Consider the following 17,274-nt stretch of genomic DNA (forward strand, 5'->3'; position numbering starts at 1 on the left):
CTCTTACAGGTTGTGACTCAAGTCACCACCCTTACCCCAGTCAGCATCCTTACCACCTTTATTGAAGTCATGCCCTTACTTGAGTCACACTTTTTATCTTAGAGGAGATAAAAGGAGAGAGAAGCAGGCAGAGATAGGGACCTAAATACAACCCAGAAGAAAAGACAGGAGCGGAGTGCATCCTTTGGATCCAGGGTCCCTGCGCTGAGAAACTCTTAGAACCAGGAGACGCAGAGAGAGCGCTGTAACTCTGGAGGTCGCTCAAGATGGCGAGAAGCGGTGACAAAGAAAGTGAGGCAGCAGAACTAGCAGATGGGTAGGAGATGGCGTGGTGGAGTGAGAAAGCTGAGCACCTCTGGGCAGGAGGCTTACTGGTGGAGTGAGGTGGCTCTGGGCACTTGGCAGACCTAGGCTCACCAACCCATAGAATGAGAGAGCTAAGTGCCTTTGAGCAGGAGGCTTGCTGATGGAGTGAGGTTCCCCTGGGCAGTTATTGGCGGAGCTAAAAAGATTTGTAACACTTGCCGGAGCAGGGCAGAGGCTAGACCAAGAGGCCAAGGGCCAAAGAGAGCTGCCTACAGGCATGACTGAGAAGAGGCTGTCCTAATAGAAAAACTATCTTGAGTCGTTCCTGGTCCTGAATTGTATCCTGTTACTTTCCCAATAAACCCTGTAATCATGAGTATTGTCTGTGAGTTCTGTGTGGCCATTGCAACGAATTATCAAACACAGCAGAGAAGTAGTGAGTGCCATGGGAGGAACGGCTGGTAAAAGGTTGGAGAGAGGAGGTATGTCCGACTTCTGCCTCAGAGGAATCAGCTTTGGGCTGTTGATGCTGACCTTGATTCTCCTTCTGCCTTGTGAAGTTAAAGGAAGTCAGATTCCTCTGCTACACCATTTTTTCATCTAGTCAAAGGATACATTATCTACTTTAGATGAAATAGACACAGAGTAATTTCCGTAAGGGGCTTAGTTAGATTTTTAGGAGTTAGAAAGTCCTAAAAACTTCTTATGATAATTTTCTTCTTGAAAAACCAGTCGCTATCAAGTTGATTCTGACTCATGATGATTCCATGTGTGTCAGATTAGAACTGTGCACCAAAGGATTTTCAATGGCTGTTTTTTGAAAACACATTTTCAAACCTTTCTTCTGAGTCATCTGTGGGTAATCTCAAACTTCCAACCTTTTGATCAGCAGCTGAGTGTTTTCACTGTTTGTCCCACCCATGGACTCCTGGGGTAAGGACTCCTTTTAATGGTACTTAGACATCCTAGAAAACAAATAAGATTTTTTTCTTTTTCTTTTTTTACATGCCTATATTTTATCCCCTCAGGTGTAAGTTTTTTTTTCTTAGTTTATTTCTTTTTTTTTTTATTGTATTTTAGATGAAGGTTTACAGAACAAACTAGCTTCTCATTAAACAGTTAGTACACATAGTTTTATTACATTGGTTAACAACCCTATGACATGTCAGTACTCTCCCTTCTTGACCTTGGGTTTCCTACTACCAGCTTTCCTATCCGTTCCTGCCTTCTAGTCCTTGCCCTTGGGCTGGTGTGCCCCTTTAGTCTCATTTTGTCCTATCGGCCTGTCTAATCTTCGACAAAAAGGTGAACCTCCAGAGTGACTTCATTACTGAGCTAAAAGGGTGTCCAGGGGCCATATTCTTGGGGTTTCTCCAGTCTCCGTTAGGCCAGTAAGTTTGTTCTTTTTTTGTGAGTTAGAATTTTGTTCTACATTTTTCTCCAGCTCTGTCCAGGACCTTCTATTGTGATTCCTGTCAGAGCAGTCAGTGGTGGTAGCCGGGCACCATCTAGTTGAACTGGACTCAGTCTGGTGGAGGCCAAGGTGGTTGTGGTGTTTTAGTCTTTTGGACTAATCTTTCCCTTGTGTCTTTAGTTTTCTTTATTTTCCATTGCTCCTGAAAGGGTGAGACCAGTGGAGTATGTTAGATGGCCACTCACAGGCTGTTAGGACCCCAGACGCTACTCACCAAAGTAGAATATAAAACATTTTCTTTATAAACTATGTTATGTTAATTGAGCTAGATGTTCCCTGAGCCATGGTCCCCATAGCGCTCAGCCCAGTAATTCAGTCCCTCAGGGAGTTTGGATTTGTCCACAGAGCTTCCATGACCTTCCCCTGAACAAGTTGTTCCGGCTTCCCCAGTATTGTGTACTGTCTTACCTTTCACAAAAGTTACCACTTATCTATTGTCTATTTAGTGTTTTTCCACCCCCTCCCCTCCCCTCCCTCGTAACCATTCAAAGATTGTTTCCTTTTGTGTGTAAACCTTTTCATGAGTTTTTACAGTAGTGGTCTCATCCAATATTTTCCTTTTGTGATTGACTTATTTCATTCAGCATAATGTCCTCCAGATTCATTCATGTTGTGAAATGTTTCGCAGATTCATCGTTGTTCTTTATCGTTGTGTACTACTTCATTGTGTGTATGTACCATAGTTCGTTTATCCATTTATCTGTTGATGGGCATCTAGGTTGTTTCCGTCTTCTTGCTGTTGTGAGCAATGCTGCAATGAACATGGGTGTGCATATGTCTATTCTTGTGATGGCTTTTATTTCTTTAGGATATATTCCTAGGAGTGGGATTGCTGGATCATATGGTATTTCTGTTTCTAGCTTTCTAAGGAAGTGCCATATCGTTTTCCAAAATGGTTGTACCATTTTGCGTTCCCATCAGCAGTGCATAAGAGTTCAGTCTCCCCACAGCCTCTCCAACATTTATTATTTTCTGTTTTTTTGATTCATGCTAGTAATGTTGGGGTGAGATGGTATCTCATTGTGGTTTTAATTTGCATTTCTCTAATGGCTAGTGATCACGAGCATTTCCTCATGTGTCTGTTAGCTGCTTGAATGTCTTCTTTGGTGAAGTGTCTGTTCATTTCCTTTGCCCGTTTTTTAATTGGATTATTTGTCTTTTTGTTGTAGAGCTGTTGGCTTTTCCTGTAGATTTTAGAGCTTAGACCTTTGTTGAATTTGTAATAGCCAAAAATTTTTTTCCTAGTCTTTAGGTTCTCTTTTTATTCTTTTGGAGAAGTCTTTTGATGAGCATGAGTATTTAACTTTTAGAAGATCCCAGTTATCTAGCATATCTTCTGGAGTTTGTATGTTGTTAGTAGTTATGGTTTGTATCCTGTTAATGCCGTGTATTAGAATCTCTAGCGTTGATCCTATTTTTTCTTCTATGATCTTTACAGTTTTTGGTTTTATATTTGGGTCTTTAATCCATTTTGAATTAGTTTTTGCATATGGTGTGAGGTATGGGTCTTGTTTAATTTTTTTGCAGATGGACATCCAATTTTGCCAGCACCATTTGTTAAAAAGACTGTCTTTTCCCCATTTGATGGACTTTGGGCCCTTGTTGAAGATCAGGTGACTGTAGGTGGATGGATTTACATCTGGGTTCTTGATTCTGTTCCATTGGTCAATGTATCTGTCATTTTAGCAGTACCAGGCTGTTTTGACTACTGTAGCCGTATAGTAGGTTCTGAGGTCAGGTAGTGTGAGTCTTCCTACTTTATTCTTTTTCTTCAATAATGCTTTACTTCTCTGGGGCCTCTTCCCTTTCCATATAAAGTTAATGATTGTTTTTTTCATCTGTTTAAAGAATGTTGTTGGTGTTTAGATCAGAATTGTATTGTTTGTAGATTGCTTTGGGTAGAATTGTCATTTTCACAATGTTGAGTCTACCTATCCATGAGCATGGTATGTTTTTCCATTTATGTAGATCCCTTTGGGTTTCTTGCAGTAGTGTTTTGTAGTTTTCTTTGTATAGGTCTTTTACATCCCTAGTTAGATTTATTCCTAAGTATTTTATTTTTTTAGGGGTATTGTAAATAGTATTGCTTTCCTGATCTCATTTTCATTGTTTTTTTGTTGGTGTTTAGGAATCCAACTGATTTTTGTATGCTTATCTTGAATCCTGCTACTCTGCTTAATCTTTCTGTTAGTTCCAGGAATTTTCTCATGGAGTCTTTTGGGTTTTCTAAGTATAGTATCATATCGTCTGCAATTAGGGACAGTTTTACTTCTTCATTACCAGTTTGGATGCTCTTAATTCTTTTTCTTGCCTTATTGCTCTAGCTAGGACTTCCAGCACAATGTTAAATAGGAGTGGTGATAAGGACATCCTTCTATTGTTCCTGTTCTCAAGGGGAATGTTTTCAGCTTCTTTTCATTAAGGATGATGTTGGCTGTTGGTTTTGTATAGATGCCCTTTATTAGGTTGAAGAATTTCCCTTCTATACCTATTTTATTGAGAGTTTTTTATCAGGAATGGGTGTTGGACTTTGTCAAATGCCTTTTCTGTGTTGATTGAGATGACCATGTGATTCTTTTATTTATGTGGTGGATTATGTTGACTGATTTTCTAACGTTGAACCATCCTTGCATATCTGTTATGAATCCCACTAGGTTGTGGTGTATTATTTTTTTGATATGGTGCTGAATTCTCTTGGCTAGAATTTTGTTGAGAATTTTTACACCTATATTCATGAGAGATATTGGGCTGTAATTTTCTTTTTTTGTGGTATCTTTGTCTGGTTTTGGTATCAGGGTTATGCTGGCTTCATAGAATGAATTTGAAAGTATCCCTTCCTTTTCTGTGTTCTGAACTAATTTGAGTAGTACTGGTGTAAGCTCTTCTCTGAATGTTTGGTAGAATTTTCCATTGAAGCCATCTGGGCCAGGGCTTTTTTTTGTTGGGAGTTTTTTTTTTTTTAATTACCTTTTCAATCTTTGCTCTTATGGGTCTGTTCAGATTTTCAGCATCAGTTTGTGATAGTTTGGGTAGGCAGTGTGTTTCTAGAAATTTTTCCATTTCCTCTAGATTTTCAAATTTGTTGGAATATAGTTTTTCATAATACTCTGTTATGACCCTTTTTATTTCAGTTGAGTCTGTTGTAATGTCCCCCATTTCATTTCTTATTTGGGTTATTTGTGTCCTCTACCATTTTTCTTTTGTTAATTTGGCTAGTGGTTTGTCGATTTTGTTGATCCTTTCAAAGAGCTGACCTTTGGTTTTATTGAGTCTTTCTATCATTTTTCTATTCTTTATTTCATTTATTTGTGCTCTGATCTTTATTATTTCCTTTCTTCTGGTGGCTGTAGGCTTCTTTTGTTGTTCTCTATTTGTTCAGGTCGTGTAGCTAATGTTTTGATTTTGTCCCTTTCTTTTTTGATGTGTGCATCTATTGCTATAAATTGACCTCTGATCACTGCCTTTGCTGTGTCCCAGAGGTTTTGGTATGATATGTTTTCATTCTTATTTGATTCTAGGAATTTTTTGATTCCATCTTTGAGTTCTTCTATTACCCTGTGGTTTTTAAGCAGGATGTTTAGTTTCCATGTAATTGAATTTTTTGCCTTGCTTTTCCTGTTGTTAATTTCTGCTTTGATGGTGTTGTGATCAGAGAAGATACTTTGTATTATATCAGTGTTTTGGATTTTATTAAGGGTTGCTTTGTGGCCTAAGGTGTGGTCTATTCTGGAAAACATTCCATGTGCATTGGAAAAGAATGTGTACTTTGCAGCTGTTGGGTGGAATGTTCTCTATGTCTCTGAGTTCAGGTTGGCTGATTGTAGCCTTTAGATCTTCTGTATCTTTATTGAGTTTCTTTGTAGATGTTCTGTTTTTCACCGGGAGTGGTGTGTTGAAGTCCTCTACTATTGTGGTGGAACTGTCAGTTTCTCTTTTCAGTGCTGTTAAGTTTGTTTTGTGTATTTTGGAGCCCTGTCATTGGGTGTGTAGATATATATTATGGTTATATCTTCTTGATGGATCAGCCCTTTAATCATGATACAGTGCCCTTCTTTGTCTTTTATGGTGGATTTTGTTTTAAAGTCTATTTTCTGAGATTAATATTGCCACTCCTGCTCTGTTTGGTGGCTGTTTGCTTGATATATTTTTTCCATCCTTTGATTTTTAGTAAGTTTATGTCTTTTTTCTGTGATGTGTCTCTTATAGGTAGCATATGGATGGATACTGTTTTTTTAATCTGTTCTGTCACTGTCTTTCTCTTTATGAGTGCATTTAGGCCATTTACATTAAGTGTAATTATTGATAGGTGTGAGTTTACTTCTGTCATTTTTTAGTGCCTTTTTTTGGGGTGCTGACAGTTTCTTTGTTCCTCTTACTCTCCTGTGCTGAATTCCTTTTGTTTGTGGATTTTTTTCATTTCTCTTGTTTTTGTAGATTTTGTTTTTACTGAGACTTTATGTTTTTCTTCATTTTGATGAGTAGGTTTGTTAACTTTCTTTGTGGTTACCTTGAAATTTACCTTTATCTTCCTAGGTTTGACCAGTCTATTATTACTTAGTATCGCCTTGCCTTCCTCTCCATTAGAAAGTTCTGTACCTACACCATTTATTCTCTGTTTTATTGTTCTGAGATTGTTGTCATTTGCAGATTAACCTCTCAGTTTCCCTGTTAATCTTTTGGTTTTGAATAGTCCTTGAGAGTTCATTTCCTAGGTCGGTATCTGCCTGGTGCGATCTTGCGTCCTAGAGTCAAGACTGTCATCTGATGTTGTTTGTTCTCAAACCAAAGGATTCCCTTTAATAATTCTTGTAAGTTTGGTTTGGTTTTTACATATTCCTTTAATTTCTGTTTATCTGGAAATGTCTTAGTTTCACCATCATATTTGAATGAGAGTTTTGCAGGATATATTCTTAGTTGACAATTTTTTTCTTTCAAGTTTTTATATATGTCATCCCATTGTCTTCTTGCCTGCATGGTTTCTGCCAAGTAATCAGAGCTTAGTCTTATTATTTCATCCCTGTATGTGACTTTTGTTTTTCTCAAGCTGCTCTCAGGATTCTTTCTTTGTTTTTGGTTTTAGCTACTGTGATTATGATATATACCTTGGTGATTTTCTTTTGGGGTCTATTTTATATGGGGTTTGATGAGCTTCTTGGATGGTCAGCTTTTAATTTTTCATGATATTAGGGAAATTTTCTGTCAGCAATTCTTCAATAATCCTCTCTGTGTTTTCCATTTTCTCCCCCTGGTCTGGAACTCAAGTCACTTGCAGAGTTTTGCTTTTGATTGTATCCCACATAATTCTCAGGGTTTCTTCATTTTTCTTCATTCTTTTTTCTGATTTTTCCTCAAAGTTGTTTCCAAGTGTTTCTCTTCAGTTTTACTGATCCTGTCTTCCATTGTTTCAAACCAGCTTCTCAGCTCTTCTATGACACTCTCTGTTTCTGCAATCTTATTCTCTATCTTTTGGATTTGTAATTGTTGTTTTTGTATGATTTCTAGTGTGAATTTAGTATTTTGTTGCTGTATTATTTTCCTGAATTTTTCCATTTTTTGTCTGTATTTTGCATGAATTTGTCTGCCTTTTCCATGAATTTTTTTTTACCTCACTTTCATCTGCTTTGTGCTTCAACTCTTGGATAGCTCTGAATAGTAAGAGATTTGAATTTCCTATCAGGTAGTTCTAGCACCTTTTCTTCTACTGGAAATTCATCTGATGTTTTATTTTGGACACCTGCTGGAACCATCCTGTCCTGTTTTTTTAATATGTTTTGATATTGTCTCCTGTCTTCGGGACATTCAGTAGTTATTTTCTTTATTTATTGATTGTAGATTTGCTTTTTTCGTCTTGCTTTTTTGTTCTATTTCGTTATGTCTGAGCAGGCAGGCTGTGCATTCTTTGTTGTTTACGCGTCTCTGAACATGATACTTTTCACTTCCTCATCCAATGGTCAGGGCTAGTCACTCAACTATGGTGCAATAGGGCAGGCCCAGCTGAAGGAGAGGGGCTGGGATGGGCTGTTAGTGACATGTACTGGGGCCTACAAGGTGAGCCGGGGTCAGTGCAGGGCCAGTTACAGTAGGCCGTGCCTGTGCTGCTCAGGAGTGCAGTGTTCAGCATATGGTTCAGATAGGCAGGAAGGAGGGGGAGGAGGAGGTTGTGATATGTGAAGCTAGGCTGGGTATGGGAAAGAAGAGAGAGGGGAGAGAGAAGCAGGAGTCCCCCCCACCCACACACACAAAAAAAGTGCTGAGGGAGCTTGCCGTTGTAGTAGAGAGATGAGAAACCAAGAAATGAAGACAAATAAGAAGGAAAAAATAAAAATTAAAAAAAAAAGATGTCCCCAGGGATCGACCAGCTGCGCAGACCAGGGAAGCAGCTCCTAAGCCACGTGGTGCAGCTGGGCTAAAAGGGCTGGAGATGATACACAGTGCCAGCTATTCTCGAGACAGGAAAAGAAGGTAAGTAGAAAGAGACAAGAAACCAAGAAATGAACAAAAATAAAAAGGAAAATAGAGAAAACAAACAAAAAGAAAAAAAAATCCCCAGGGATTCCACCAGTGTGGTGGCGTGGACAGGGAAGCAGTTCCCCAGCCGAGCGGTGCTTCACAGCCTGTCAAGAAGAAGCAAAGATGGCACACGGAGTCAGATGTTTGAGAGAAAGGAGGGGGAGGAGGTGAGAGGCAGAGAAGAAACCAGAGGAGGCCGAAAAAAGCAACTCCAGCCACAAAGAAATGGCAGTGAATAAGCCGGCCGGTGTGGGCAGGGTGAATCTTCACGGCATGGAACTGGCGCCTCCTGTGCTGTGGATTTGGCCCGCTGGGAAGCAGCCAATTGCCCTGCCGGGAAGCTGCAAATTAGCCCACCAGGAAGCCGCGGATTGGGTAGCCAGGAAGTGGCAAAGGTTAAGCAGGGGGAGGCAGGGTAGGGGGTGGGAAAGTGTGTCTCACTGGTTACCAGATGTTCTGTCTCCTGCTGGGAGCTCCGTGAATCTGCTTTCCCATACTCCCTGTCCACTGATCTCCGATAGGAGTCCAAGATGGTGGAACTGTGCTGCATTAGCTGATAGGGGACCTCCGCTGGTAACTCTGCTCGCTGTCTGTTCTCTGTCAGTTTCTTATTCCATTTGGTGCTTGGCTGGGTTCTTTATCTATTTGAAGCTTAGGGTTCCAGGACTGATGTTTGTCTCTGTGTTACTTGGTTTTTTGGGTCTTTGCTGTGGAGGGATGGCGTGGTGCTTCTGTCTATATCGCCATGTTAGCTCTACCTTTATTATAAATTTCTTGATAGTTCTTGTGACTATTTAAACTTTAGGGTTAAAAAATAAAATTTAAAATTTGCTTTCTTACACCACTAGCCATATTTGAAGTGTTCAGTATACCGATATGTGACTGTTGCCTAAGAGTTTGGACAGCACAGACAATGAGCAAGACTTTGTACCTCTTCATGTGGCAGGAACGTGTATAGTGAGTGAAATGTCCATCATTTCTATCATTCCAGAAAGTTATATTGGAGAGCACTGGTTTGTATCATTTTATATTTCCCAGCACACAAAAAATTAATTAATGTATTGATTTGCAAAGTGAATGAGTGAACCAGTAACCTGAGTGTTTTCTCATTGAAGTGAATGAGCCATTGGAAGGTAGTTTACAGAATGGATTTGCTGCCCAGAAATTTTCTTGAGGCGTGGAATATCGATTGTGAAACTCCTTTACATATATACTAGGGTTGAAGAGATAAGTAAATCAATTTTAGGTAATGGTTGCAAAAATGGCATGGGGGGGCGGTGGTGTCTGATGACCTCAAACTTTAAAAGGGGAAAGGAGAATCAAGAACAACAGCCCAAGGCTGATTCCTATGAGACGGAGTTCAGACATGCCTTCTCTCTCTACCATCTTTACCAATTCTGACACCAATTCAGTCCCATGGCACTCTCTACTTCTCTGCTGGCTTCAATAATTCATTGCAGTGGCCACACAGAACTTAGACAATACTCCCAATTATGAGGTTTATTAGGGATTGTAACAGGTTACAATTCAGGTTCAGGAATACTCAAGATACAGTTCTTCCATCAGGACAGCTTCTTCCCAGCCATGCTTGCAGGCATGCCTCTCTCTGGCCCTCAGCCTCTGCCCTGCTTGGGCAAGTGTTACAAAGCTCTTTTAGCTCTGCCAATAAGTGCCACAGGCAGTCTAGTCCAACAGTAAGCCTTGGCCTGAAGGCACTCAGCTCTGGCTCCATGGGTCAGCAAAGGTAGCTCCACCAAGTGCCTGGAGGCACCCTACTCTGCCAGTAAGCCTCCTGCCTGAAGGCAGTCAGCTTTCTCACTCTGTAGGCCGGGAAGCCCACCACACCATCCCCTGATGGTCTCCTGCCACCATTTCTCTGCAACCACTTCTCACTGCCTTCAGTGTTGCAGCTCTCTCTCTCTCAGTCTCTTGGTTCCAGGAGCTTCTCAGCGCAGGGATCCCAAGTCCGAAGGATGGGCCCTGCTCTTGGATGTTCTTCCTTGGTGGTGGTGAGATCCTCTCCCTGCTCTAGAATTGGATCTCTTTTAAGCCTAGCAGGATGGCCAAACTGACCAGTCCCTTTGCTGGGCCACAATTCCCTTATTTGCACAGTCCCACCCAATCACTTGAGTTACAAGACCTTGGCGAGAAAGGGCACACAAAAGCAATTCTTCACACTGCAATGGTAACCAGATTTTTCACTCTCAGAGAAAGAAGCTACAAATAACCTAGGAGGAAAGTGTATAATGGTGGTGAATTAGAATGGAATATAGCAATATGAACTCCTCTATACCTTAGTAGATATATTATTAGGCAGATACAGAAATACTTATAGATGTGTATATACATGGGTTACTAGCTGTGTTTACTGAGAGGACCTAGATGCAGTGACACCCCAGTAGCATTGAGCACACTCCTGTCCAGATCTTGGTTTCTAAATGCTACTCTCCACTAAAGAGAATCTGGGCTCTTTGGAGAAATGAGTGATTCTAGGGCTGGGACAGTTAAAATATAAGATTAGTCTGGAACATCTTTAAGTGATAGAAAGTAAAGAATTGCTTTAAAAAAAAAAAGCATGGGAGGGGCATGTCAAAGGGACATGGGAGCCAATCTGAAATAGCACTCAATAGCTAAAGCTGGAATAATTTTAGTAACAGAATAAATGATACTATCAGATTATAGTCTAAAGTATATGTGTGGGGCGCAGTCTGAGAATAGCCCGCTGGCTTTTCCTGTGAGCTACAAATGAACCTTGTGCTTAGAACCAGAAGTGTCAGCCTGGCTGCTTTGGTTGGGTGAGAGTGGGCTGACTCCCTTGACCGAAAACACATCCTATAGTAGATGGTGGCTTATCAGCACATCCTCCCTTCTTGTTCAGAGCACATGTTGACATTCTCAGGAAGCACTTAACTAAATGTGTGGGTTAGATCGCACCGGGCTAACCCCATTTCTAGATCTTTTCCTGTTGAGGAGGGAAGGAGGTCTGCAGCACAAAAAGGGTGCGTGCAGACCATTATCCCTGCATCAGCTGCTGTTGCGAGTGACCCACTGGCCATGGGGGACTAAATGAACAATTTCTTTTATAAAGATCAACACAGAGCTGTTTCCTATGAGGCAAAGGTTAAAGATGTCGCAAATTTCCAGTTTTTCCAAACTGCTATACCACTCCATCGTCTCTAACATCAACTATTCCCCTCAGTACTCTCCTTCCCATCTTTGGGTTCCGTAATTCGCTGCAACGTCTCAGAACTCACAGATTGTCAAGGAAATGGCTCAAGCAGTTGTGGAGGGTGGCAAGTCCCAAATCCATGGGTTAGGCATCAGGCTGGAGGATTTTCCTGACTCATGTTCTTGCAAGGGCTGATGAATCCAGAGTGGCAGGTTAGATGACAGGCTGCTGGCTCACAAAGCTGCATAAGCAGGCAAATCAGGTCAGATGATAGGCTGCTGGTTCAAGTTCCAAGAACCAGAGGTCACATGATGACAAGCCAGATGCAGGATCCAGAGCAAGAGAGAGAGCTTTGCCAGAGCATCCATATATATTGGAGGAAGACCGTACCCTCAGGAAAACTCTCCTTTCTTGAGCAAGGTGGTGCAAGGGTGTGCCTTAAATAAGGATGGTAAGGGTGATGACTTGAGTCACACTCTAGTAAGACTGTGACTCCAGATACTTCCCACGCTGATCCTGCCTCATTAACATAATGGACAACTCACTCTCAACTGGGACCATAACCACAGGCATGATTTTGTTTGTTAGGTGCCGTCGAGTCAGCTTCGACTCATAGCAACCCTGTTTACAACAGAACAAAACACTGCCAAGTCCTGTGCTATCCTTTCAATCATTCCTGTGTTTGAGCCCATTGTTGCAGCCACTGTGTCAGTCCATCTCATTGAGGTTCTTTCTCTTTTTCGCTGACCCTCTTCTTTACCAAGCATGATGTCCTTCTCCAGGGACTGGTTCCTCCTGATAACATGTCCAAAGTGCATGACACGAAGTCTCACCATCCTCGCTTCTAAGGAGCATTATGGCTGTACTTCTAAGACAGATTTGTTCATTCTCCTGGAAGTCCATGATAATATTCAATATTCTTTGCCAGTACCATAATTCACAGGCATCAGTTCTTGGTCTTATTCATTGTCCAGCTTTCACATGCACATGAGGTGATTGAAAGTACTATGGCTTGGGTCAGGCGCATCTTGGTCCTAAAGGTGACATCTTTGCTTTTTAACACTTTAAAGGGTCTTTTGCAGCAGATTTGCCCAGTGCAATAGGTCATTTGATTTCTTGACTGCTGCTTCCATGGGTGTTGATTGTGGATCCAAGTAAAACGAAATCCTTAACAACTTCAAACTTTTCCCTGTTTATCATGATGTTGCTTACTGGTACAGTTGTGAGGATTTTGTTTTCATTATGTTGAGATGTAATCCATACTGAAGCCCATAGTCTTGATTTTCATCAATAAGTGCTTCAAGTCCTCTTCACTGTCAGCTAGCAAGATTGTGTCATCTGCATATCACAGGTTGTTAATGAGTCATCCTCCAATATGCTGATGCCGCGTTCTTGTTCATGTAATCCAGCTTCTGAGATTACTTGCTCAGCATACAGATTGAATAAGTATGGTTTGCTGATTTTAAACCACACAGTATCCCCTTGTTCTCTTCAGTTGACTGCCTGTGGGTCTATGTACAGGTTCCACATGAGCACAATTAAGTGTTCTGGAATTCCCATTCTTTGCAGTGTTATCCATAATTTGTTATGCTCCACACAGTCGAATGCCTTTGCAGAGTCAATAAAACACCTGTCTGGTATTCTCTGCTTTCAGCCAAGATCCATCTGACATCAGCAATGACAGCCCTTGTTCCACGTCCTCTTCTGAATCCAGCTTGAATTTCGGGCAGTTCCCTGTTGATATATTGCTGCTACCATTTTTGAACTATCTTCAGCAAAATTTTACTTGCATGTGATAGTAATGATATTGTCTGATAATTTCCACATTCTATTTTATCACCTTTCTTTGGAATGGGCATGTATATGGATCTTTTCCAGTCGGTTGGCCAGGCAGCTCTCTTCCAAATTTCTTGACATACAGAAGTGAACGCTTCCAGAACTGCATCCATTTGTTGAAACTTCTCAATTGGTATTCCGTCAATTCCTGTTGCCTTGTTTTTTGCCAATGCCTTCAGTGCAGCTTGGACTTCTTCCTTCAGTATCATTGGTTCTTGATCATATGCTTCCTTCTGAAATGGTTAAATGTCAACCAGTTCTTTTTGGTACCATGACACTTGTGTATTCCTTCCATCTTTTTCTTTTTTACCCCCTATATCCAGACTAAGTGTTTATTTTAGTCAGAACAAATCACTGCTACCAGGCATCTGGCTGGTCCTCCCAGGGAATTGTACCATATTGGGGGAGTCAGTATTGATCTTTGTTGTTGGCATGTTGTCACTCAGCATAGGCCATAGCCAGCTGTGTTGGTGAGTGGAAGTCGCTGTACAGTCTTCATCCCTGCTGCTGTAAGCACATTGGGCAGTGAAAGGTGTGGCTGCTGGAGGAAAACTGACTGACATCCACACATAGGGTCATCTTGTCTCTCTGATTATTGTCTCTTTTGCTGAGCTAGTCCTTTGGTGAACATTTACATGGGACACAAATGTCCTCATATTCTCTGTCAATTTGGAGAGGTCTATCCACATATCTCTTCTCCAGACCTCCTTGTAACAGTTTTCCAATTTTGTGCCTTACAAGCCCATGACCATCTAGCTAGATCCATACCTCTGCCCAGATTTTCTTCCAAGCAAAATGAACAAGATTCATTGCCCTAAGTTTCTTCACTGGGAGGGTTTCCTATCACTACCATTCTTTAGGGTCACCCCTGCATGGTGCTGCAGTGCTCTTCCATCTTCTTTTGATGCTTCCTGCTTCATTCAACATTTTTCCCATAGAACGCTTCAATTTTTTCTTCAGTTCTTTCAGCTTGAGAAATGCCAAGCGTGTGGTTCTTCCCTTCTGGTTTTCTAATTCCAGGTCTTTGCATATTTCATTATAATACCTTGTCTTCTCAAGCTGCGCTTTGAAATCTTTTTTGCTCTTTTACTTCATCATTTCTTCCTTTTATTTTAGCTACTCTGTGTTTAAGAGCAAGTTTCAGAGTCTCTTCTTACATTCATTTTGGTCTTTTCTTTGTTTCCTGTCTTTTTAATGACCTTTTACTTTCTTCATGTATGATGTCTTTGATGTCATTCTACAACTCATCTGGTCCTTTGTCATTAGTGTTCAATGCATCAAATCTATTCTTGAGATAGTTTCTAAATTAAGGTGGGATATACTCAAGGTCATAGTTTGGCTTTTGTGGACTTGCTGTAATTTTCTTCAGCTTCAACTTGAACTTGCACATGAGCAATTGATGATGTGTTCCACACTTGGCCCCTGCCTTGTTCTGACTGATGATATTGAGCTTCTCCATCGTCTCTTTCCACAGATGTAGTCCATCTTTTTCCTGTATATTCCATCAGGCGAGGTCCATGTGCATAAAAATCTGCCGCTGTCAAGTTGATTCCGACTCATAGTTACCCTATAGGACAGAGTAGAACTGCCCATAGGGTTTCCAAGGAGCGGCTGGTGGATTTGAACTGCTGGCTTTTTGGATAGCAGCCAAACTCTTAACTACTGCGATACCAGGGCTCCGCTCGTGTGTAGAGTCACCAATTATGTTGAAAAAAGGTATTTCCAATGAATAAGTCATTGGTCTTCCAAAATTCTGCCATATGATTTCCAGCATCATGTCTATCACCAAGGCCAAATTTTTCAACTACAGCTCCTTCTTTATTTCTGACTTTCACATTCAAATCACCAGAAATTACCAGTGCATCTGGATTGCATGTTTGATCAATTTCAGACTGCGGAAGTTGGTAAAAGTCTTCAATTTCTTCATCTTTGGCATTAGTGGTTGGTACATAAATTTGAATAATAGTCTTGTTAACTGGTCTTTCTTGTAGGCATATCAGTCCTATCACTGACAGCATTGTACTTCAGAATAGATCTTGAATGTGACCCATAGAGGCTAGGATTTACAACACATCACAAAATGTATGACAGTTACATCAGACTACAACATAGAGGATGACTTCATTATTACATAACTGCCAAATTACGTCATTACATAACTGCAAAACCATTGAAAAGCATGGCCCAGCCAATTTGACAGATAACCTTAATCATCACAGGTTCTATACCTCTTATATATATTAGCAGCAAGCTGTCCAATCCTCTTGGTTGGCCACAAGCACCTTATTTGCATAGTCCCACCCCGTTACTGTGTGGGAGTCACAAATACTATGGCTAGAAAGGCCATATTAAGTAATTCACTGCACCCAGTGGACTAAAGTCCACTATTGAAGCTGACCGTGCTCTATCTCTTCTCTGGTTGAGTAAAGCATTGTTTCATCCAGTGCCTATGTGTAAGTCATGTCTTTCTTGGGAACCCTGACACCAATTAGAGACTTAGTTACTATTCTCCATGTGATGAGGGTTCTCCCTTGGAGGTGGTAACAAGTATCATTTACTCAACAGTATAAAATATCCATAATCCAAACTGATGTAAAAAAATTATCGAATGACTACATAAATGAGAAAAGGACAAATATTCTTTAGAGATAATTCTAAGTTATATACGTATATGGAGCCCTGGTGGGGCAGTGGTTAAGAGCTTGGCTGGTAACCTAAAGGTCAGCAGTTCAAATCCACCAGCTGCTCCTTGAAAACCCTATGGGGCAGTTCTACTCTGTCCTACAGGGTTGCTTTGTGTCAGAAACGACTCCACAGCAACAGGTTTGGTTTTTGGTTATATGTATATACCCTCTCGGAGACAGACTTGACTGCCCTTCTTTTGAGTGTGGACTGGAATTTGTGAATCACTTCCAAAAGAATACAGTATGGAACAGTAAAACTATTAAATTTATAATGGAGAAATGTGTCAAAACCCAAACAGCATGGTGGGTCCTCTGAGCTCTAACTTCACAAGGGGCAAAGAGAATCAAGATCAACAGACCAAAGCTGATTCTTACGAGGCAGAGGTCAGACATGTCTCTTCCCTCTACCCTTTTTACCAATTTTGACATGAACTGTCCCTCCCACAGCACTCTTCTTATCTGCTGAGTTTGATAATGCATTGCAGTGATCACACAGAACTCACAGATGATACTCTAAATTATGTGGTTTATTAGCGAAGTATCAGGTTACAGTTCAGGTTCAGGAACACTCAGGATACAGTTCTTTGATCCGAACAGCCTCTTCTCAGCTGTGCCGCAATCAGGTTTCTCTCTGGCCTCCAGCCCCTTGGCCTGGCTTCTGCCCTGCTCAGGCAAGTGTTAAAAAGCTCCTTTAGCTCTGCCAATAAGTGCCCAGAGGCACCCTACTCCTCCAGTAAGCCTCAGCTCAAAGGTGCTTAGCTCTGTCTCTGTGGTTCAGCAAACATAGCTGCACCAACTTCCCAGAGGCATCCTACTCCACCAGCAAGCCTCCCACCTAAAGGCGCTTAGATTTCTCCCTCTGTGGGCTGGGAAGCTCACTGTGCCATCACCTGCTGGTCTTCTGCTGCTGCTTCTCACTGTCTCTGGTGTTAAAGCCCTCCCTTTCTGTCCTGATTCTGCTACCTCTACTTCTCTGTGTTTAATGTGTTAGAGCTCCTCTCCCCCATCCCTGTCTCCCTTTAAGCAGAGCAAGATGGCAAAGCTGACCAATCCCCTCGTTAGGGTTCCATACACCTTATCTGCATGGTTCCACCCCCACAAAAGGTGCCATGTACCTTATTTACATTATTATTAAGTTATCCAACCCCTTGGTGGGCCACAAGCACTTCATTTGCATAGCCCCACCCAGTTATTTGGTGGGAGTTAGAATGACTATGGCTAGAAGAGCCATATTAAGTAATTCACTGCACCTCAGGCCACCCCCTGACTCTTTTAGACATTGGCCCTTTCATACT

This window comes from Trichechus manatus, unplaced genomic scaffold, assembly GCF_000243295.1.
Source record: "Trichechus manatus latirostris isolate Lorelei unplaced genomic scaffold, TriManLat1.0 scaffold00087, whole genome shotgun sequence".
In the NCBI taxonomy this organism is placed as follows: domain Eukaryota; kingdom Metazoa; phylum Chordata; class Mammalia; order Sirenia; family Trichechidae; genus Trichechus; species Trichechus manatus.